Source organism: Marmota flaviventris, chromosome 2, assembly GCF_047511675.1.
Source record: "Marmota flaviventris isolate mMarFla1 chromosome 2, mMarFla1.hap1, whole genome shotgun sequence".
NCBI lineage: Eukaryota > Metazoa > Chordata > Mammalia > Rodentia > Sciuridae > Marmota > Marmota flaviventris.
In genome coordinates, this window is record NC_092499.1 from 125073742 (window position 1) to 125098280 (window position 24539).

At 36.9% G+C, this 24539-nt stretch overlaps 2 pseudogenes; both read right to left on the reverse strand.

Annotated features, from left to right (window-relative positions):
• Positions 1–3937: 3937 nt before the first annotated feature.
• On the reverse strand, positions 3938–4370 carry LOC114081855 (mitochondrial import receptor subunit TOM22 homolog; annotated as a pseudogene).
• Positions 4371–13918: 9548 nt separating this feature from the next.
• Positions 13919–15222, reverse strand: LOC114081565 (large ribosomal subunit protein eL6-like; annotated as a pseudogene).
• Between the last annotated feature and the right edge of the window lie 9317 nt (positions 15223–24539).

Sequence of the window (24539 nt, forward strand, 5' to 3'; positions counted from 1 at the left end):
GTACTTATAGCTTTCACTTTCTATTTGTCCCATCGGTGACTAAGAGAGACACTTATATCATCTATTATTGTGGATTTGCCAGGATCGTGCTCTAGTTTATGAATTTTGAAGCTCTATTATTTGGTGAATACATATTTGTAATTTTTAGGAGTTTCTGAAGAAATTCTCCTTTTATCATTAGAAACCACCAATTTTTATTCATTTAAATATTATTTGTATTGATGTATGTTCCATTGATATGGGCATTTTAAACTTTATAAATTTTCCTATCTTTTCTACATACATTGTATATATTTTCCATGCAACCATTCAAACATTTTTTTGGTTTTTAATTTTTTTTTGTAGATTCTATCATTGGAGCTTGTTTTTATACCCAGCATGACAACCCTAGCTTTTAAATAGATTTTTAACTCCACTGACATTTAATGTAATTATTCATATAGTTCAGTTTAAATCTTCAAAACCATTTGTTTTCAAATTTCCATTTCCATTTTCTTTCTCTTTTGCTACTTTTCTACCTTCCCTGAGGTGGATCAATCTTTTTGGTCCCTTAGCTATATGTTCATTTACCTGAAAATTGTCTTTATCTTTTTTTTCTTCTGAATAATATTTTGACCAGATACAGAGTTCTGAATTAACAATCATTTTTCTGTAAGTACTTTAAAGAAATTATTCTATTGTCTCCTGGTTTCTACAATTTCTGAGAAGCTGTTATCTGTATTATTCTTCTGATAAACATTCCATCCTATGATTTTTAGTACTTTTAACTCTATTTTTCTGCTTTTTTTTCTTAAATTTTGAATTAGATCTTATTTTTAACCTGTGAATACCCTCAAAGAGTATTTTCTTTAACCATTTATGAGGGCCTTTTGGGGGTATTATAAAAATTAATTCTCTTTTTATTGTGTTGTGATCTGATAATTTTATCTTTTGCTACTCAAAAGAAGAATTGTAAATAACTAATAAAAAGTGCTTGATATCTGTACTAGACAGGGTTCTCTAGAGGAACAGAATCAACAGGAAGTACAATTATAAAAAGGGGATATGAAAAATTCTCTATATATGTAATAAGAATTGTAATGCATTCTGCTGTCAGATAAGTAAAAAAACTAAAAAAGAAAGGTGACTGTAGTTAACAATATCATATTATATGAATAAAGATAGCTAGAAGATAATTTAAAAGGGGGGGATTTATTGGTTTGGCTTAGGGGAGCAGAAGCTGGATAGTCTACAGTGGCCATCTGCAGGTTGACAATTCAAATTCACCATTACAATATCTTTAGCCATCAAAGAAACCCAAACCAAAACTATAATGAGATTCCATCTCACCCCAGTCAGAACAATTGCATTAGTCTGGATTCTCTAGAGGAACAGAAACAACAGGATATATATGCCACAATAAACTGCAGGCATGATTAATCACATAAAGGGATTTATTAGATTGGCTTAAACAAACAGAAGCAGATAGACCTACAATGGCTGTCTGCAGACTGAGCAGCTTGAAGAACCAGTAGCTGCCCAGTCCAAGAAGTTGGAGCCTCAGAACAAGAGAGATTAATGACGCAACACCAGTCCTGAACTGAAGGTCTGGAAACTCTCTGGACTGTCAGCAGTCAGAGTCCACTTTGGAAGAGTGAAGGAGCTGGAGTCCAAGGTCCTCGGGCAAAGGCAGCAGCAATTGAAGCACGTGCTCAAGAAGAATTGAGCTTGCAAGTACTCTTGCTTCCTCAGCCTTCCAATTTTTGCTCCATCCAGACCCCAAACTGATTGGACTGTGCTACCCACATTTAGGGTGGGTTTTCCCCTCAGTTCGTTGCCCCACATACAGTCATTCCTAGAAATATCCTCATTAGCATACCCAGAAGTCTCTTATTCTTGGACATTTTTTAATCCACTCCAGTTGACAATTCAGATGAACCATAACAATGAGTGTTATAAAAAATAATAACAAATGATGGTGAAGATGTGGAGAAAAAGGGAAACTTAGATACTGTTTGTGGGAATATAAATTAATATAGCCATGAGAGAGAACAGTATGAAAATGGAGCTACCATATAATCCAGCCATCTCACTCCTGGATATATATCCAATGGAAATGAAATCAGCATACGAAAGAGGCACTGTGTATGCAGTTTATTGTGGCCCTATTCAAAATAGCCAAGATATGGAATAAGCCTAGATGTTTGTGAACAGAACAGATAAAGAAAATATGATATATATATATATATATATATATATATATATATATATATACACATACACACACACAATGGAATATTACTTAAGTCATATAGAAAAGTGAAATTATGTGATTTTCAGGAAAATGAATGCAGAATGGAACATTGTGTTAAGTGAAATAAGACAGATACAGAGAAGTTTGGAGTGTTTTCTCTTATATGTGAAAATTAAAAACAACAACAAAAAAAGGTAACCTAAAAATAGAAGTAACATTAGGGATTAGCAAAATAGCCAGGGGTCTGGAGAGAAGGGAACCTAGTGAGGGCAGAAGAGTGAAGGAACATGATCTAGGCACAATACATGAAAATATGGAAATATTACAATGCATCCCATTAATTTGTAAAATTGATATGTGCTAATAATTATAATTTTAAAAAGAGAAATTTTTGTCTTAGCTGTTTCTACTTTTGAAATTTATTGAGTTTTTTTTGTGTGGCTTACAATTTGCACATTTTCTGACAATTTCATGAGTGTTTGGAAAGGAGGTTTATTTTGTGCTTACAGAATGAACCATTTATCACATAGCAATTACACCCACCTTATTAATTGTCTTGTTTAGATCTTCCATAATTATTTTGTTGTTGTTGTTCTACTTGAACTGCTATGGATTGAGAGAGACAAAATGCGTTCTTTATTCCTAATGTTTTTTTTTTCCTTTCTATTTCTATCTCCCATAGTTTCTGAGTTATGAATATTAATGAATGTTACTTGGTGCATGACTGTTAAATCTCACTGTAGGTTGCATCTTTTAGCATATAAAGTGTTGCCTTTGTTTCACTTAAGTGTTCTTTTTAATTGCATGCAAGTTTTAAAAACATTAAAGTAAAAAAATTAAAACTACTCTGGCTTTCTTTTATTTGCCTTGTATACTTTCTCCCATTTATTTTGGTCCATACTTTCTCTTCTTCTGTTATTTTTTTTCAACTTTAGTTTTTATGTGTATGTGTGCCCTACTTCTGGTAATTAAGAGGCTTGTATTTTGGTTGCAGTGATTCACTATATTTTTTACTTTATAGACTATTCATAAGTTCTTTGTTTTTTGAGTTGGAATAATTCTTAATATTTAAATAAAAACGGTGAGCACTGACTTTTTTTTTGCACACCTCTAATAGCCAAAATGTGCAGAGGAAACTGAGCCTCTGTCCTTCACACTCATTATCCCCATTTGGTGTCTGAAGCTGCAACCAGCCTCCCTTCTCTCCAGTATTCCTGGGGCTTCCTGGGGCTTTACAAGACAGCTACAGTGCAATTTGTCAGTTTCATAATATGTGCATGTCTTCCCCCAGCATCTCCATCCAGAAAGAAAGAAAGAAAGAAAGGAAGGAAGGAGTCATTAATGGTCAGGGATCCTTCCCTCCCATTGTGGGGCATCAGTTTCTACCCCTCAATAATATAGTGAGGAGATCTTCTAGTTAGGAGCAATTTACTAGAGAAGGTAAGATGGCCAGAGCTGGAACAACTATCTGCATAGCTGCACTCTGGTATCAGAGTGAGGACAGAAGAAACATTGAGGACAGCATGGAGGGCACAGTTGAAAGTTGGGAGTCTCTCCTTGAGAGGGTTTGGATCAATGTGCCACAGTTTCTTTTAAAAAAAAAATTATATATATATATATATATTTCCCCAATAATCAGCAGGTCAAACACAATTAAATTTCAATTTTCTCCCATCAAGACATTTCAAATAGAGCAGCAACCATCTAGATCTTTCTAGGAAGTGAAGGCAAAGTCCCTGGCATTCCTCCCGACAGCCCTGTATTAGGCCCTAGAAGTATCTGCTGCTGCTACAGTTGTTGCTGTTTCTCCATTTGCAGCTTCTCAGTCTCAAAGACAACAGGAAGAACCAGCATCATAAAGGAGTGGTCCCAATCCACAAGGCTGCCCTGGAAAACCTGTGTACTTTTGAGTCACAGAGGGAGAGATCAAAAGTGGCTCTGGCCGCTGACCGGACCCTCTCCGGGAACATCTCCTTTAGACCCCTGAGTCTCTCTGACGGGGTCTCATCTAGCTCCTCATCGTCTTCCAGCTCTTCCTCAGTTTTCTTTGCCTCGCCTTTCGGGAGCAATTCATGGGGGACAGAGGCTCCCCAGCACAGGCAGCAGGGACAGCGGCAGCGATGGTTGTTATGATCATAAGTTCTCCCTTGTCAAATCCAGTGTTTTAAAATGGGAAACCTACTAATTTTTACAGGAGGGAAAATCTACCATTGTACAAGACTGTCACAGGTATTGGAGGGTATTTTTCATTTCTTGCCCCACCCAACAAATGCCAAAAATGAACCCCATTTATTGTGATTATTGAAAAACATGTACATACATTATTAAATGTCCTTCATACTCAATAGTATTCTTCTGGATTAAGAAATACTCCTTTAGAAATTATGTATCAACTTTCACTTTCATAATTTGTTAGTTTTTAAAAATTGATATTTTTGTACTCTTGACAGGAGTTAGCTTCTAATATGGATTGATCAGCTCTGGAATCCTTTTAACTGTGAGGAAGCCATTCTACTTAGACGACATCCCATTTTTTGGGCCCTTCCTCTCCCAAGTTTTGTTGGCTACCTCATTTCTTCCCTATCAGAGTTTAGAACTGCACCTTTTGCTCTACAACCACAATTGCTACATAGTCATGTGCCCCATAGTGATGTTTTGGTCAAGATTGGACCATATGTATGATGACAGTTCCATAAGATTGCACTGCCTAGTGACATCTTAGTGAAAGTATTTACTGTGATGTTTGCAAAATGACACAATGTCTGTCAGTGCATTTCTCAGGTCATAGCCCCATCATAAAGCAACATAGGATTGTGTTTGTTTTTATTTCAGTGCCAATGCCTTCTTTTCACCCTAATTTTTCAAGTTATTTCAAAAGTTATTTTAAAAGTGCTCATGTTGATCTTTATATTTGAAAGGCAGTTTACTGGCTTTATGGGTTATGTTTTTTTATGGGAATGCTTCTCTGTCTAGAGGATTCTTATTCATTCATTTATTTATTTTTGACATGATTTCTGGCTATGTTGCCAGTCTAGCTAAATTCCTGAGCTCAAGGGATCTTCTTTCCTCAGCCTCCCAAGAAGCTGAGGCTACAGGTAGGTTCCACCACACCTAGCTCAGGATTCTTATTTTTGAGTTCTAGCAGCCTTAATTTTATTTATGTTATAGTTGAGTCAGGTTATTATATATCTTGGACAAAGTATCCCCTTTAATTTGTGGAGGTGTATTTTACTTGTTTTGAATTATGTCTTTAATTATTTGATCTGCTGCATATTTTCTTCTGGGGTGATTCCATTTATGAACATATTTAATCTGAAACCTATCACACGGATTACATTTTCTAATAATTTTTAAACAATTCATGTATACTTCATTGACTTATTTTTTTTTTTTTTGCTTCTGACCTATGGATGGAAAAGTGTTGCAACTTTTTCTGTAAATGGCTCATATAGTAAATATTTTAGTCTTTGTAGACACACATGCTAGATTTCTGTTGCTTAAAAAAATACTTGAGATAATAAACTTAAAGAAGAAAGTTTTTTTCACCTTACAGTTATGGAGTTTTCTATCCATGATCATTTTTTTACCCATTTCTTCTGGGTCTGTGACAAAAGTACATGGCAGATCCAATCCCTTTCTCTGCCCTTACTTTTATCTCATGTCAAAAAACAAGACAGAGGAAAAAGGGGACTGGGTCCCCTTTTTGAGAACATGCCCCCAGTGACCTAAGACCATCCAGTAGGCCCCACCTCCTCCTCACAGTGCCAAGTTGGGGACTAAGCCTTAACACCTGGGCTTTGGGGGAACATTCTACAAACTACAGCAACACACTGTCTCTGTCTCATGTTCATCTGTGTTTTTGTTTTATCAACCACTTAAAAACTATTGGCTGCAAGTGGGCCATATAAAGTTGAATGGGTTAGATTTGTACCTTGGGCTGTACTTTGATGAGCTCTATTCTATATTTTTATCATTGGCTCTTTTTTTTTTTGAAATTTCTAGTTTCATTTTCTTTTCTGGGATAAATTTAGTTTCTTTCTTGAATTACTTTAATGACTGCTGCCAACTTATACTCTCTTTCCATCTTACCATTTCTTCCATGCACTTTAAAAACAATTTTCGTGTTCTTGCAATATAGAAGTGATTAACTCATTCTTCTTTTAAAATTTAGAGGAGCTCATTTTTCATAATTTTATCAACTCTGTGGAATCATTTTTCTAGTGAGAGTTTTCTAGCTCCTCCTCCACTTTCCCGGTTCTCTGTACAGATTATTTTCTAGGTCATCTATGGTTGCTTATATATGGGGATGTCCATGTTTCTAGACCTGGCTACTCCCAGGCTACCCATGTAATTGGAAGTAGGGATGAAAGGGCAGTCTAACAAGGGATCCTTCCTTCCTTCCGTTTTTCTTCTTATGTTGGTTCAGTTTCATGATAGACAATAAGAAAGAGACAATTAGACAACTATGATATTAGTAATAAAGTTCTCTGTTGCTGCAAAGCCATGCTATAAAGAAGGTTTCTCCACACTTCACCATTTAGATTGTCCTACTTTGCCTTCTACAAACAGGGCGCAGGGGAATTCTTACAGGCAGCCTCTGCCTCCAGCTGAGCAGGGTGTACATGGGTTTAGGTGTTTGACCTTCACCACTGAGTGCTCCTTAAACGTCCTTGCCGCTCTGCATCTTAGGCACAGACTATGGCTTTTCCACTTTTCCATAGTTTTTTTCCTGCATTGAAAGTAGATGTTCTGATTTTGTATGTTGGTTGCTTTTAAGGAATTTCTAGAAAATAAAAAGTCCTTGATCCAAAATACTCCTTAACTATTTTAATCTAACCGCTTTTATGACTTTCTACAGATTATTCTTTCTTCCATTTCCTGGAAATGTGAATTCTCCTGCTACTATCCTTGAGGGTTTTTGTAGCTGCCTTGCTTTGGATGGTACAGCTTTTGTTTTTTCTTGAATCATGGAAGTTTCCTTATAGAGTGGTTCTGATTAGATTTTGCCAGATCTCTTGATGATCAGCTGGTTAAACCCCAGCTTTTATGCCAATTTCTCTCTTTTCAATTCTTGTGGTACATGAGTATTATAAATCTGGTCTCAATATCCCTTGTAGGCTTAGAATTAAATTTATTGCTTATGATTTTTTCCTCTAACCCAGAGAAAGATGAAAAACTTCCATTGTATTTTATTCTGTTAGCAGATGGAATTTCTAGTTTCCATTTTATGAAAATGTGTAACCCTCTGAGATTGTTGGGTATAATATGCCTGATTATGGGCTGTTCTACTTGCAGTACTGAGGAAGGCCACAGAAGGGGAAAATTGTTTCTAAAACAGAACTGCAATTACACTGTTTCTAAAACAGATCTGCAATTAAATTTTCTTTCTGTTCCTTCCTTCTCTTCCTCAGCTCCTCCTGGGTGAGGACATTTTGATCACTCCCATCTCCCAAACTTGAGTCCATACTCAGCTGCTTAGGGCTCTATTAGGTAATAGTCATAATAAAATATTTTATAGGTTTAATTTTGCTACTACTAAGAAAGTAACATTGCAAATAAATCATGAATCAAAGCCAAGGCTAGTTACTTAGCTTTATTTTAAATTACAATGTCTTAAAATAAATTTACAGTTGTATGTTACTTAATGTCAGAAACTAGAGGAATTCTGCTCTGTGTCTTAAGGCAGTATGTGGAAATCCATAGGTATACAATTTTATTGACATCATGGTGGAAGTGTTTGTTTCATCTTTATTTTAATTCATGCAGATAGGATTCTGCATCGACACTGAAAAAAATTAGCATTTTTCTATACAGAAATGCAAGAAACAGAATGGCATAGGAAGATAAACATACGTTAATGTGTTTATGGACCCTCTGGTTTAATAACTCTGCTTGTCTTAGTGATAAGAGATTTATTCTCATTACTTTCACACTAAAAAGGTGATCCTGTTAGATTGAGGTTCATTTTTGCTAACTTAATGTTAATTTCTGCCTACCTTTTTGGACTTTTTTGCAAGTGCAGTAGAAAATTGTGCATATTATTGAATGCAATCCCACCTACTAGGGAAGCTGGAGCAGGAGAATCAAAAGGATAGTCTCAGAAACTTAGAGACCCTACCTCAAAATAAATTTTTTTTTAAAAGGGCTAGGGATGTGGCTCAGTGGTAGGGGCATTTATTTTGAATGCATAAGTCCCTGGGTTCAAGTCTTAGTATAAAAATAAATAAAAACAAACAAATACATAAGCCAAATAGGAGGTCTGTCCATTAAATTATATAATAAATGGCCTCTTTTTTCTCATTTGAGCCTTCTAAGTCATTCAATAGCCATTAATTCTCAAGTCTAGGCAATATTGAAGAGAATGGTAGTTGTTTTGTTTTTTATCTACCAGTTCTCTTTTTCTCCTGCCATTTTGGGGCTGGGGATGTGTGTACCAGGAATTGAACTCAGGGACACTCAACCACTGAGCCACATCCCCAGCCCTATTTTGTATTTTATTAGAGACAGGATCTCACTGAGTTGCTTAGTGCCTCGCCACTGCTGAGGCTAGCTTTGAACTTGCAATCCTTCTGCCTCAGCCTCCTGAGACACTGGGATTACAGGCGTGTACCACTGTAGGACTTTTTATTTGTACATTAGCCACACTTTTGCTAATGTACAAATAGTTTTACTATACTTTTGCATCTGAAGGAATAGTAAAAAGAAAACCAAACCATTAAACCAAAAGGTAGGCAGAAATTAACATTAAACTAATAAAAACGAACCTCACTGCTTTTGTTTAAACATTTTTACAGAGAAATTGAGGGACATGGTATGTTAGGAAAATTGATTCCCAGTGATCTTCCTGGCCTTGGCCCTGAAGTAAGAGGAGGCATGCATGAACTAAGTACATCTTGGAAAGCACAGACCATTCCACAGCTTGAAAAAATCTGGAGTTTCTGCTTCAGGAGGCTGGGGATGGGGCAGCCATTGCAGTGGATTTCACATTCTATGAATCATGGCTCCTTTGTCTCCTCACAACTGGATAACATGATTCTTGATTGAAAGAGGTGAAAATGAAGGGATCAAATTCCTGAGCCATATTTTAAAAATGATTTCAAATAATCTCTGTGGACTTATTGAAAATGGCAACCAAAGCAATCTATTTGATGACAGAAAAGTCACACAGTGAGAGAACCCAAGACATTGAGTCCTGTGTTAGTCAGCGTTCTGTTACTGTAACAGATATCTGAAATAATCAACTGTAAAAGAGGAAAGGTTTATTTTGGCTCACAATTTGGAGGTTTCAATTCATGATCGGTTGGTCTATCACTTATGGGCCTGTACAGAGGCAGTGTACCATGGTGGAAAGGTGAGGAGGAGGAGGAAAAGGAGTGGGGGAAGAAGAAGAAAGAGGAGAAAGCTGCTCACCTCACAGTGGTTGGTAAGTGAAAGACAGAGGGGAAGAGATGGGAGGCCCACAGTTCCCTCATGGGCAGACCTCCAATGACCTACAACCTTCTACTAAGCCTCACCTCTTAAGTGTCCCACCAACTCCCAATAGCATCAATGTGGGGACAAAGCCATGAACACACGAGCATTTGGGAGACATTTCAGATCCAAACTATGTCAAGTAGGAAGTCACAAAATGGCTTGTGTGTGTGTGTGTGTGTGTGCACGCACACATTTCTGAAGATTGAAGGCAGGGCCTCCTGCATGCTAGGCTGACGCTGTACCACTGAATTATGCCCCCAGCTCCAAAATGGGTCATTTTGAAGCAAAATAGTTTTCTTTGATGATAATCATGTAAACCTGTGGACAGAATTTTGTTTAGCTTTTACTGTAGTCATTTAGAATTCAACCATTATTCCATTAATACGAACAAAAAACAAGGTTATCTATTAATTAGGTTTTATCCCAAGGTGGTTTGCTTTAGAGACAAATGTTATTCAACAAGGGATGGTTTCCTGAAGGTCTTGATTTTTGTTATACATATTTGAACATGTCTTGAATCATTTAAGAAGTCTTAGGAGGCTTCTAGAAGGAATAAATATTTCCCTAAGAAATTAGAGTTGTGCTGTCATATTGGATGTCGCTTTATCTTTATGTGTCTGTCTTCTTCATAGTATTGCAAATTATTTGATGCAGAAACTATATTGTGATATTCTTTGTTACCTCTTTATGCATTAAATAGTGTATTGGACAGTGTGTATTTTCAATTAATATGTTTTTAGTAAAATGAAACTGCCAGGCACTGTGGCGCACTCCTGTAATCCAGCAGCCCAGCAGACTGAGACAGGAGGATCAGGAGTTCAAAGCCAGCCTCAGCAATGGTGAGGCCCTAAGCAACTCAGTGAGACCCTGTCTCTAAATAAAATGTAAAAAAGGCCTGGGGATGTGGCTCAGTGATCAAGTACCCCTGAGTTCAATCCCTGGTATCCTCCCACCCCCCCAAAAAATGATGAAAGAGTAGTTGTGAAGTGTTTCATATAAATTATAGCACAGTAATCTTTCTTCTATAACAGTATAATGGCAACCTTTCCTGGTAGTCTCAGGGGTTTTAACATCTCTTCACAATAGTCAGTTGTATGGAGTTCAATGAGTGTATAGTTCCTTCCACTATATGGAGATTGCTCTAGATTTATATACTACTATTATGTGTAGTACTGTTTCCTGTTTTTCTTGCTATTTCAGGGAAAGTTTTAAATTCTTTTTAATTAATAATTTTTTAATTAAAAAAAAATTGTGTGTGTTGGGGATAGAACCCATGTCCTTGCTCCTGCTTAGTATGAGCCCCGCCCCCCCATCCTTCAGTACTTGCTCGCCAGGACCTGGTGAGTTAGAAGGAGAGGCCACATGCAGCATGAGTTGACGTTCATTCATTCGGTATGCTGAATAGGAATGCTGAAGGTTTGCAATTTCAGAATGAGTTCTTTTTTCCCTGGATGACAAAAACCAAAGGTTCAAAAATGGAATGAATGCTCCCGTTTAGCTAATAAAGCAGTATGTGCAGCGCTGGACTTAAAGTATGGGCAGCAAGGCAGTTGTCCCTTAGGGGGGAAAAAAAAGAAAGAAAAATGACAAACAATTTTAGCTGTCAGTTTTTCCACATTAATTCAGTTCTTGGTAATAAATGTTCTACTAGCTGATTTACAACGTAAGACATTCTATAAAATAAAAATGTTATGCTTCCAACCTTTAAGAAATAAAAAGGAAAAACTTCAGAAGGATCTTTAACTTTTTTTAAAACTTTTAGTTGTAGATGGACACAATACCTTTATTTTATTTTGTTTATTGATGTGGTGCTGAGGATCGAACCCAGTGCCCCACGCATGCGAGGCAAGTGCTCTACCAGGGAGTCACAACCTCAGCCCCCAGAAGGATCTTTTTAGAATAGGGTGACCAGAACACATGTGGCAATCTTTTCTCCCTTTCTCTTCCTGCTGGGGGACTCAATGAGTAACCAGTGTGTTAGGGCTTGGAGCAGGGTAGAGATCTGAAAACTCACTTGAACCTGCCAAAAGGGAGAGCAGACGCAGGGGACAGTATTTGAAACATTGGTGGGGGTAGGGAAAGGTGGCATATGACAAAGAAACAGCAGAGGTCTGTGAGCCTGAATGCGAGCAAAATTGGCCAAGTGGCTGTGTCCATCCATCCTATGTTAAGCTTCAGTGGGCAGTTTCAGTTGTAGAGAAAATCAGATAGACCATGCCTGGGAGGCACACACAAGGCCATTCTAGAAGTCAGGGTAGAGTGTGGATAGCAATGTTGTGAAGGGGTTTACTTCAAGATGAAATCATATACATCATATTCTGTTAGTTTTCTGCAGAAGGTTCTCTATTTCACAATTAAAATAGGTAATGTTACAAAGAGTTACATTGTGAATACCCTTAATACCTTTAAAGACCAAAAAAAAAAAAAAAAATCTGATAATGAGCAAACCAACTATTTGTTAAGGAAATGCCTGGTTTAAAATTAGACTTAAAAATTGGCTTAAAAATGTTTGAAATTTTATTTTTAAAATAATTTGAGTTGACAAAAATGGTCTGGGTCAGGTGTCCGTCGCTCTGTACTCCCATAACATTGTAAGTCTAAAATTGGTGATATTTTTACTCACACTCCAGTATTACATAGTCTAATAATTAATCTTCAAATAAACAATTTTAGAATATCTTAAGATTTATAGAAAAGTTGCAGTATTGGTTAGTAAATTACCCTAAACCCAATGTCCCCTATTGACAACATCTTACATTAGTTTGATATGCTTGTTGCAACTTAAGAGCTGATACTGATGTTATTATTAATTAAAGTCTCTACTGTGCTTGAATTCCCTTACCTTTTACCTAATGTTCATTTCCTATCTAGATCCTGTGCTAGATAACATGTTTCCACCAGACCTCCTTAGGCTTTTCTAGGCTTTGATAGTTTCTTAGGCTTTCCTTATTTTTGAAGATCTTGACAGGTTTGGGAGGGCTAGACAAGAATTTTAGAGAATGTCCCTCTATTTGGCTATCCTTATTTCTTTACTCATGACTAAAATGAGTTTGTGGGTTTGGGAAGTGAAGCGCTTCTCACCAAGCCTATTAAGGGTGTGAACCATCAGCACGACTCTTCATTGCCCATCTGGACTGCAACTATCTTGCTAAATTTCTACATTGCAAAGTTACCCTCCCCCAACCTTTCCAGGTTGTACTTGATGAAATAAGTCACTATGCTAATTCTACACTAAAAGGATGGGCGTTGTGGTCCATCTCCTTGAAGATGGAGTATCTATATACTTTATCTGTAATGCTTCTAAACAATTTATCATTCTTCCCTATTCACTTATTCATTCAGTTGTTTATTTGTGTCAGTGCAGATTGATGAGTGTTGATTTTATACTTTTGTTGTAATCTGATGCTAAATTTTCCAGGTTTCATCCCCATGGGGAGGTCACTCAGGATGCCACCTACATCCTTTTCATGAGGCACATCCCTGAGATCTTTAGCATTTTCTTGCTTTCTGATACCTCAGGCCACTCCCAGTTCAAACTATCTGTTTCACCTGATTCACCCATTTCTCCAAGGACTCTTGGTTCCTTTTATTGGCAGATAGTATCAGCAACTAAGCTCTAAGCCTAAGTGTGATTGTTGTTGCTAGAGTGTTGTTTCTTCTAGGTCTGCTCAGTGGATAGATCTCAAGAGTACATGTGGGCATACTAACTTGTCTGAACACTCACTTCATAAACATTTCTATGTGTACACATCTATATCCATTGTAAGCAAAACAAAAATTCATAATGATGCCACCCACTCTAATTTAGCACACATGGCTTATTCTAGACTTTTCCTTGTTCATCTGTAAGTTCCCACAACAAATGGTGAGAAATCTGACCCCAACCATCCACAACCTGTATATTATATTCAGTTTTAGTATGTAAATAGAGTGGTTTCTGGGTATCTGTTGGGCACTGGTTCTAGGACCTTCACAGATGTCAAAACACAGATGCTCAACTACCTTATATAAAATGGTCTGGTATTTGTGGATAACCTATGCACATCCTCCCATATATTTAAATCATCTCTAAATGACTTATAAACCCTAACATAATAAAATGTTGGGTAAATAGTTGTTTAGGAAATAATAACAAGGAAAAGAAAGTTAGTACCTGTTCATTAAATTTTTTAAAAATGTATCAGTTATTTAATTAGGTTCCTGGTAAGAATTCTAGAACACCAATTTGTGAGGATAAATTCCATTTGTTAGAGCAAAATCAAATCACATGTAGCCCTGGAGCTGAGGAATAGTTTTATTTTGGGGTAAAATTTGTGAGTCTACATTTTTCAGATTAACCTTGTGACTGCTCTGTAATCTCAGATTTCTCTTCCTCTGTGCCGGATTTCACTTTCTGCCGCAGTCTGGCTGGGCACAAATGCCGCTGTCTGGCTGGGCACACAATCACGAGCCACCACACAGCTTGTAGATTCAAACAGCAACTCTTTATTCCCGAACTCACACCAGCCGTCTACAATCACGTTCTGGGGAAATCCACGTTCTCTGCCCAAATCCACCTCCACTGGGCTTCTGTCTCCCAAAAAATACTGTCTGAATCCCGGGGAACTCAGGCAGCAGGATACACCCTATTCCCAGAAGGAATAATCTTAAACCTGGAACGCCCTAAACCCAATTATCCTAAACCGGGAACACCCTAATCCCGGATCCGCCCTGGTCCTTGAGCAAGGTCACCTAACTGCAATGTCACTGCAAAATGTCCTATTTCCAGGAGTCCTTCCACTAAGCAACATGGGGTACGCTGGCAAGGAAATTGTCATACCTACTTGGCTAATGGCTCCCAGCAACTTTCCTGGTGTCTGGGCTTCCGCAACTTTTTCTTCTTGAAGTAAGCATCAGTGAAGTGTTGTGGGATTTTCACGTTGCTGATATCAATCTTCGTGGAGGTGGTGATAACAAACTTCTGGTATGTTCTATGCAGAGAAACTCAGTTGAGGGAAAGAGGTCCCATCACAAGTAGCAAGCCTCTGCTCAGCTTCTTCAGCAAAACCACTCTCTTGTCTCTGTGGCGCCCAGTGAGGATGATCAAGACCGTCCATCCCAGGAGTGAGGCTGGCTTGCAGTTTTCTCACATGCTGACTTGGGGGGTGGTGGTGGGGGGGGTTGCTGTGATTCAACAGCTTTTGTGGCACATCTTCAGCGGAATAGTATCCAGGCATTTTGTGAAGCTTAACCACCCTAGTACCACCATTCTTGTTCCCACCAGCTGGTTTTGTGAGAGTAGCAAGAACCTTCTCTTTCTTCTTCTTTTCAACCTTGGATTTAACAGCTGAGTACTTCTTCTTGTACATGGCCTTTGAGAATACCTAGCAGATCCGGAGGACCAACCAGTGGGGCTTCTCTTTCTTGAGTTTCTTATTCTTAGGGTCTCCTTTTTTAACCTTGCCCACAGCATCAGCCTTCTTGGATCCAGGTTTCTTCTCCTTAGTGTCCAGCTTCTCAGCCTTTTCACCCATCATCTTGCAAGCTAGGAAGGAAACCTAAGTACCTCTATTTTTTAAATAGTATTTTTGATTCACAGTCAGTTGAATCTGAAGCTGTGGAACTCACAGATAGGAAGGGCCAATTATACACACAGTTTTACAATTTTTAACCTGTACCCCCAATGAGAAATAGCTTTGCCAACTAGAATACTATGCTTATTGCAGTTGCTTTGTCCTTTGTCTTAACATCTCCACTCATTTCCACAGTTACCAAGGTCAGCAACTCTTCTCCACCTTCTCCTCAATGATGTTGTGTAAGATATTTTAGAGTTGGATTATTTTTTTTGCAATAAGCATTCTATCCTGATATTTCTTGCCAATCTAACCAACTTTACTGTAATCTACATGCTTAGAAGTTCACTCTTTGTTCCATAAAGTTCTGTGTGTTTTCACGACATATTCAACAACAAAGTGCTGTACAAAATAACTTCAATTCTAAAAATCCTCTGTGCTTCAAATATTCTTATTTGAGCCTCTCTCCTCCACAAGCCCTTCCAACAGTGAACTGTTTTCTCTCCATACAAGTTTGCCTTTTTCAAAATGCCAATGAATGAAGCCATATAATATATTGCCTTTTCAGGCTGGCTTGTTTTATGTAGCAGTTTGCACTTAAGATTCATCCAGTTGTTACTTGCATAGATTGCTAACTCTTTTTCTTTTTAATCACGGAGTAGTGTTTTTCCATTGTATATACCACATACACATTTCCATATGTATGTACCATAATTTGTTTATCCATTTGCCAACTGGAGGACATTTTGGTAATTTGCAAGTTTAACAATTACGAATAAGGAGGCTATACATATTAGTGCACAGATTTTCATGTGGACTGCAGTGGCTGGATTAAAAGATAAAACTTTGTTTAGCTTTGTAAGGAAACTGGTGAAGTACTCAGAAGAGACTGCAGCATTTTGTATTCCTGCCAGCAATGAAATGAGAGTCCCTGCTACTCTGAATTCTCACTGGCAATTGATATTGTCAATGTTTTTTTTTTTTTTAACTATTATCATAGATGTGTAGGAAGAATCCATTGTTGTTTTAATTTGCATTTCTCCAACGAGAAGTGATATTAGGTCGTTTCTCATCTTCTTGTTCACCATCAGTATATCTTCTTTGATAAATATTGGCTCAGATCTTTTGCCTACATTTTAAATTGGGTGACTTGTTCACTTACTTGAGTTTTTAAATTTTTTTGTATATTCTAGATTCAAAAATGTGGTTTGAAAACACCCTGTGGCGTACCTTTCACTCTATTAACATTTTATTTCAAAGGGCAAAAGCTTTAAATTCTATCACAGTCCAACTAATGACATTTTTCATCATAGATCATGCTTTTGCTGTTCCAAGATCTCATAGCGAAATGTAAGGTCAATGAGATTTTTTTCCTGTTTTCTTCCAGAAATTTTATAATTTTCTATTTTAATTTTAGCACTATGGTCAATTCTGAGTAAATATTTGTGCAGGATGTTAGACCATTTTCTAGTTGCATCTTTCTTCATCTGGACAATGACGTTGTATAAGTGCCCCTGAGTTCAATCGCCAGTACCCCCAAAACAAACAACAATATGCCTGCATTGCAGGCAGTCTTTGTGGAAAGCATGTCTTTCCTCCATTGAGTTACCTTTGCACCCCTACCCCAAGTCATGTGTGTTTTTGTGGCTTTCTATTTGTAGCTTTCCATTCTGGTCCATCAGTGCTGCTTCTTTTCTCAATACCAAACTGCCTTGATGAATGTAGCTTTATAATAAGTCTTGATCAGACAGTGTCAGTCTTCCAACTTTGTTCTTTTTTAGAATTTGTTAGGTATTCTCAGTCTTTTGCCTTTCTGTGCAATTTTATAATCATTTTGTACTATCTATAGAAAACATGCTGGGATTCAGAAGGGGATTGGGTTGAATCAGCAGATCAAGTTGAGGAGAAATGATGTCTTAATAGACGAAATAATTTGAACATAGACTCTCTCTCCATTTAATTTTACTTTTTGTTGGGTGTTGCAGTTTTCTGTTTCTAGACTCTACAAATATTTTGTTGAATAAATACTTAAGAATTTCCCTCTTTGTATTACTATAATTTTTTTATTTCAAATTCTAACTCATTTTTTATATAGTAAATGAAAAAGCTATATATATATACATATATACATACATATATATATATATACACACATATATAAATTTTAATAAAAATGATGCTCTTGTTCCTGTCTATTAGTAGTTTGATAGTTTCAATCACAGAAAGGTGTTGGATTTCTTAATATGATTACATAATTTTTAAAGTGTTATTTTAAATTAGTTTAGAAGCAAAAATACATTAGCCAGATGGGCACAGTAGTACACACCTGTAATCCCATCTGCTCAGGAGGCTGAGGCAGGAGGATCACAAGTTCAAAGCCAGCCACAGCAAAAATGAGGCACTAAGCAACCCAATGACTAAAATACAAATAGGGCTTAAATAAATAAAATACACTGGGGATGTGGATCAATGGTTGAGTGCCCCTGAGTTCAATCGCCAGTAACCCCAAAACAAACAAACAACAAACAAAAATCTAAAAATTAACCTTATAAATCATCAAGAAAAACCCACTAACCTCATGGGGATTAGCATCCTACTTCAAATTCCAATCCCAATCTGAACCAACACTTGAAGTCTAATGTTTCCAAGGGACAAATAAAGAAGTAAGATGGTTTATCCTTCTGTGTGGGGAGCCACTCTGAATGATTTGTGTCTTCCGTCTTGGAGTGGAGAGGCTTTGAACGTCTCTACATCTCATAGTGACTCGGGCATTGACGGGTCCCGGAAGTTTGAGGACTTGTCTTCAGATGTAGGTGTTGCCCTATAGCCCTTGGGCCGAATTATACTCACATGTCCCTTTTAACTCTACCCCTTATTATCTTTTTTGGATGGAACTTTCTAAGAATGAGGGTCCTCCCAATAAAAGCCCACTTCCGAAGGTCCATCAGTGCTCCCTCTCTTGCCAGCCTCTCCTGTCTATCCCTTGCTCTCCCATTTGGGGAGCTTGAGGCCGAGAGCCTTCCTGAAGCTTGTTTAAAGGTAAAGTGTGTGCCTGTGTTTTATTTGGTGTCCCTAGAAATTCACATGATCAACCTTAAGTTCAACTGCCCCCACGGGCCAGGGGTGGCACTTCTGCTTTGTGAAATAAATATTTAAATGAAAATATAAGTTTGGAGAAGATGGCAAATAAGACAGATTCCAATTTGTCTAAAGTTATTCTGTTTCATTCCATTTTAAACATTAACACTGAGATCAGGAGGGAGGTCAAGCCCGGCTGCCCCAATCCACCCACACCTGCCTGTGTGGGGACCAGGCTCATAGTAGATGCAGTCAAACCCTTCATCAGCAGGGCAGACACCTGCCAGAGCCTAGCCTCTGGCACAAGACTGCCCCTTTCAACCAGCAGACTACCATGGAAGGTCAAGCCCAGCCGCCCAGATCCGCCAACACCAACTTGCCAAGGACCCAGGTCCAGGATGCAGTAGCAAACATTGAGGGACACCAGCAGGGTCTGGAAGCACAACATCAAGGTGAGGTACAGACAATCTGCATGAATACTATAAGAATATAGGGAAGAAACTGTAATATCTCAGATCTACACTGTAAGAAAGGAAGAAACACAGGCAACATGAAAAAACAAGGGAGGAAAGTGCCCCAAACAAATCAGGATACTGTAATAAAAGAACCCATGAACAGTGAAATGTCAGAGAAGGAGTTCAGAAAGTTCATAATTAAAATGACCTGTGAATTAAAGAATGATCTAAATGAGCAAATACAGGCAAAAATTGATCACTCCAACAATGAGATAAGAGAACAAATTCAGGTAGCAAAAGATCACTTCAAGAGAGAGATAGAGACTCTGAAAACAACAACAACAAAACAGTAATCCTTGAAATGAAGGATATAATAAATCAAATAAAAACTCAATAGAAAGCATAACCAACAGACTAGATCACTTAGAAGAAAGAACATCAGTTAATGAAGACAAAGTACACAATCTGGAAAATAAAGCTGATCACACAGTGAAGATAGTAAGAAACCATGAACAGAACACCCAAGAATTATGGGACAGCATCAAAAGACCAAATCTAAGAGTTATTGGGATAGAGGAAGGCACAGAGTTTCAAACCAAAGGAATGCACAATCTCTTCAATGAGATAATGTCAGAAAATTTCCCAAGCATGAAGAAGAAATTGGAAAACCAAATACAAGAGGCTTACAGGACACCAAATGAACAAAATTATAATAGATCTAAACCAAGTCACATTAATGAAAATGCCTTGCATACAGAATAAGGATAGAATCTTAAAAGCTGCAAGAGAGAGGAATCAGATCACATGCAGGGGGAGACCAATTCGTATTTCAGCAGATTTTTCAACCCAGACCCTCAAAGCCAGGAGATCGTGGAACAACAAATACCAAGCTCTGAAAGAAAATGGATGCCAACCAAGAAACTATATCCAGAAAAACTAAGTTTTAGATTTGATGATGAAATAAAAACATTCCATGATAAACAAAAGTTAAAAGAACTTATAGCTAGAAAGCCTGTAGTACAGAACATCCTCAGCAAAATATTTCAAGAAGAGGAAATGAAAAACAACCATGAAAATCAGCAGAGGGAGGGAAAATCTAATCAGAGGAGAAACTAAGTCATGTTAATACCCAAAATAAACAAAAATTTCTGGGAATATAATCATGTCTCAATAATAACCCTGAATGTTAATGGCCTAAAATCACCAATCAAAATACATAGACTAGAAGATTGGATAAAAAAAAGACCCAACAATATGCTGCCTCTAAGAGACTCATCTCAGAAGAGAAAACATCCACAGACTGAAGGTAAAGGGTTGGGAAAAATCATACCACTTACATGTATTGCGGAAGCAAGCAGGGATTTCCATCCCCATATCAAATAACGTAGACTTCAAACTAAAGTCAATCAAAAAGAATAAATAAGGACACTACATACTGCTCAAGGGCACCATACACCAACAAGACTTAACAATTATAAATATATATTTCCCAAACAATGGAGCATCTACGTTCCTCAAACAAACTCTTCTCAAGTTCAGGAGACAAATAGACCACAACACAATAGTTCTAGGTGACTTTAACACATCTCTTTCATCACTAGATAGATCTTCCAAACAAAAAGCTGAACAAAGAAACTATAGAACCCAATAATACAATCAATAACTTAGACTTAACTGACATATGTAGAATATTTTATCCTTCAACAAGAGAATACACTTTTTCTCAGCAGCACATGGACCCTTTTTAAAAATAGACCATCTACTATACCACAAAACAACTCTTAGCAAATATAAAAAAGTAGAGACACTACCCTGCATTCTATCAGACTATAGTTGAATGAAAATAGAAATCAATGATAAAATAAAAGAAACAAAATCTACTCCAATACTTGGAGACTAAATAATATGCTACTGAATGAACAAAGGGTTGCTGAAGACATCAAGGAGGAGATTAAAAAAATTTTATAGAGGTGAAGGAAAACACAGATACAATATATCAAAATCACTGGGACACTAAGGAAACAGTTCTAAGAGGAAAGTTTATTGCATGGAGTTCATTCCTTAAAAGAAAAAGAAAGTCAACAAATAAATGACTTAACATTATATCTCAAATTCATAGTAAAAGAAGAACAAGTTAACACCAAAAGCATCAGAAGACAGGAAATAATTAAAAATCAGAGCTGAAATCAATGAAATTGAAACAAAAGAAACAATTGAAAAAAATTGAAAGAACAAAAAGTTGGTTCTTTGAAAAAAATAAATAAAATTGACAGACACTTAGCCATGCTAATGAAGAGAAGGAGAGAGAAAGCTCAAATTACTAACATCTGTGATGAAAGAACTATCACAACAGACACTACAGAAATACAGAATATAATTAGAAATTACTTTGAAAACTTGTACTCCAATAAAATAGAAAATATCAAAGCCATTGACAAACTTCTAGAGTCATATAATTCGTCCAAATTGAATCAGGATAATATACACAATTAATACAAATCAATTTCAAGTGACAAAGTAGCAGATGCCATCGAAAGTCTACCAACAAAGAAAAACCCAGGATCGGATGGATATACAGCTCAGTTCTACAAGACATTTAAAGAAGAACTAATACCAATACTCTTTAATTTATTTCAGGAAATAGAAAAAGAGGCAGCACTTCCAAACTCATTCTATGAGGCCAATATCACCCTGATTTCAAAACCAGGCAAAGACACATCAAAGAAAGAAAAGTTCAGACCAATATCTCTCATGAACATAGATGCAAAAATTCTCAATAAAATTCTGGCATATTGAATACAAAAGCATATCAAAAAGATTGTGCATCATGATTAAGCGGGATTCATCCCAGGGATGTAAGGTTGGTTCAACCTATGGAAATCAATAAATTTAATTCATCATATCAATAGACTTAAAGATAAGAATCATATGATCATCTCAATAGATGCAGAAAAAGCATTTGACAAAATACTGCACCCTTTCATATTCAAGACACTAAAAATTTAGGGATAACAGGAACATATATATCTCAACATCATAAAGGCTATCTATGCTAAGCCCCAGGCCAACATCATTCTAAATGGAGAAAAATTGAAGGCATTCCCTGTAAAAACTGGAACGAGACAGGGATGTTCTCTTTCACCACTTCTATGTAACATAGTTCTTGAAACACTGGCCAGAGCAATTAGACAGATGAAAGAAATTAAAGGGATACACATGGATAAACAAGAACTCAAATTGGCACTATTTGCTGATGATATGATTCTATACCTAAAAGACCCTAAAAGTTCCACCAGAGAACTTCTAGAACTAGTGAATGAATTCAGAAAAGTAGAAGGAAATAAAATCAACACCCATAAATCAAAGGCATTTCTGTATATCAGTGACAAATCCTCAGAAAGGGAAATGAGGAAAACAACCCCATTTACAATAGCCTCAAAACAAACAAACAAACAAAAAACCCTTGGGAATCAACTTAACAAAAGAGGTTAAATCTATATAATGAAAATTACAGAACCCTAAAGAAAGAAGTCAAAGAAGACCTTATAAGATGGAAAGATCTACCTTGCTCTTGTATAGGCAGAATTAATATTATCAAAATGTCCATACTACCAAAAGCATTATACAAATTTAATGCAATTCTGATCAAAATTCCAATGACAGCCTCATAGAAATAGAAAAAGCAATCATGAAATTTGTCTGGAAAAATAAGAGACCCAGAATAACCAAAGTAATCCTTAGCAGGAAGAGGGAAGCAGGTGGCATCACTATACCAGAACTTAAACCATACTACAGAGCAACAGTAACAAAAACAGCATCGTATTGGCACCAAAACAGACTGGTAGACCAATGGTACAGAATAGAGGACACAGACTAACCCACAAAACTACAATTATCTTATATTAGACAAAGGCGCCAAAAACATGCATTGGAGAAAAAATAGCCTCTTCAACAAACGGTGCCAGGAAAACTGGAAATCCATATGTAACAAAATGAAATTAAACTCTATCTCTCACCATGCACAAAACTCAACTCAAAATGGATCAAGGACTTAGGAATAAAGCCAGAGACCCTGCGCCTAATACAAAAAAAAAGTAGGTCCTAATCTCCATCATCTGTGTTAGGCCCCCACTTCCTTAGTAAGACTCCTGTGGCAGAAGAATTAAAATCAAGAATCAATAAGTGGGATGGAATCAAACTAAAAAGCTTTCTTCTCAGGAAAAGAAACAATCTATGAGGTGAATAGAGAGCCTACATCTTGGGAGCAAATCTTTACCCCTCACATATCAGATAGAGCACTAATCTCTAGGGTATATAAAGAACTCAAAAAGCTAAACATCAAAAAACAAATAACCCAATCAGTAAATGGGCCAAGGACCTGAAAATACACTTCTCAGAAGATGATGTACAATAAATCAACAAATAAATGAAAAAATGTTCATCATCACTAGCAATTAGAGAAAGGCAAATCAAAACCACTCTAAGATTTCATCTCACTCTAGTCAGAATGGCAGTATTATACATACAAACAACAATAAGTGTTGGCAAGGATGTGGGGAAAAAGGTACACTCATACACTGCTGGTGGGACTGCAAATTGATGCAGCCAATATGAAAAGCAGCATGGAGATTTCTTGGAAAATTGGGAATGGAACCACCATTTGACCCAGCTGTCTCTCTCCTCTGTCTTTACCCAAAGAACTTAAAAACAGCATACTACAGGGACACAGCCACATCAATGTTTATAGCAGCACAATTCACAATAGCTAAACTGTGGAACCAACCTAGATGTCCTTCAGTGGATGAATGGATAAAAAAATATGGCATATATACACAATGGAATATTACTCAGCAATAAAAGAGAATAAAATCATGGCATTTGCAGATAAATGAATGGAGTTAGAGAAGATAACGCTAAGTAAAGTTAGCCAATCCCAAATAACCAAATGCCAAATGTTTTCTTTGATATAAGGAGGCTGATTCATAGTGGAATAGGGAGAAGGACCATGAGAGAAATAGACGAACTCTAGATAGGGTAGAGGGTTTGAAGGGGAATGAAGGGGGCATGGGGTTATAAATGATAGTGGAATGTGATGATCATTATTATCCAAAGTTCATGTATGAAGACACAAATTGGTGTGAATATACTTTGTATACAACCAGAAAAAAAAAATGGCATAATGTAATCCCTGCGGCTCAGGAGGCTGAGGCAGGAGGAATGCAAGTTCAAAGCCAGCCTCAGCAAAAACAAGGTGCTAAGCAACTCAGTGAGACTCTGCCTCTAAATAAAGTACAAAATAGGTCTGGAGAGTGGCTCAGAGGTGGAATGCCTCTGAGTTCAATCTCCAGTACCTACCCCCCCCAAAAGAGAATGGCATAATAATGGTTTAATCTTGTATAAAATAAAATTGCAGACAGGGCAAAAAAAAAACAAGAAAAAAAAAAACTGAAAACAAATTTTTGAGTTCTCATTACCCCACATGAAGAAAGAGCTGTATATATTTTATCATTAGTAAGTCCAATAAACCATAAGGTCCTTCTCAGATAGTATGTTTTTCCCATATTTTTATTGCTATATTATATTATTTGTATACATCAATGGGATTTTTTATTGCATATTTGAAAATGCACATAATATAACAATGTAATTTGGCCACTGTGTGTGTGTGTATGTGTGTGTGTGTGTATGTGTACATATATATATATATATATATATATATATATATATATATATATATATATAATCAGA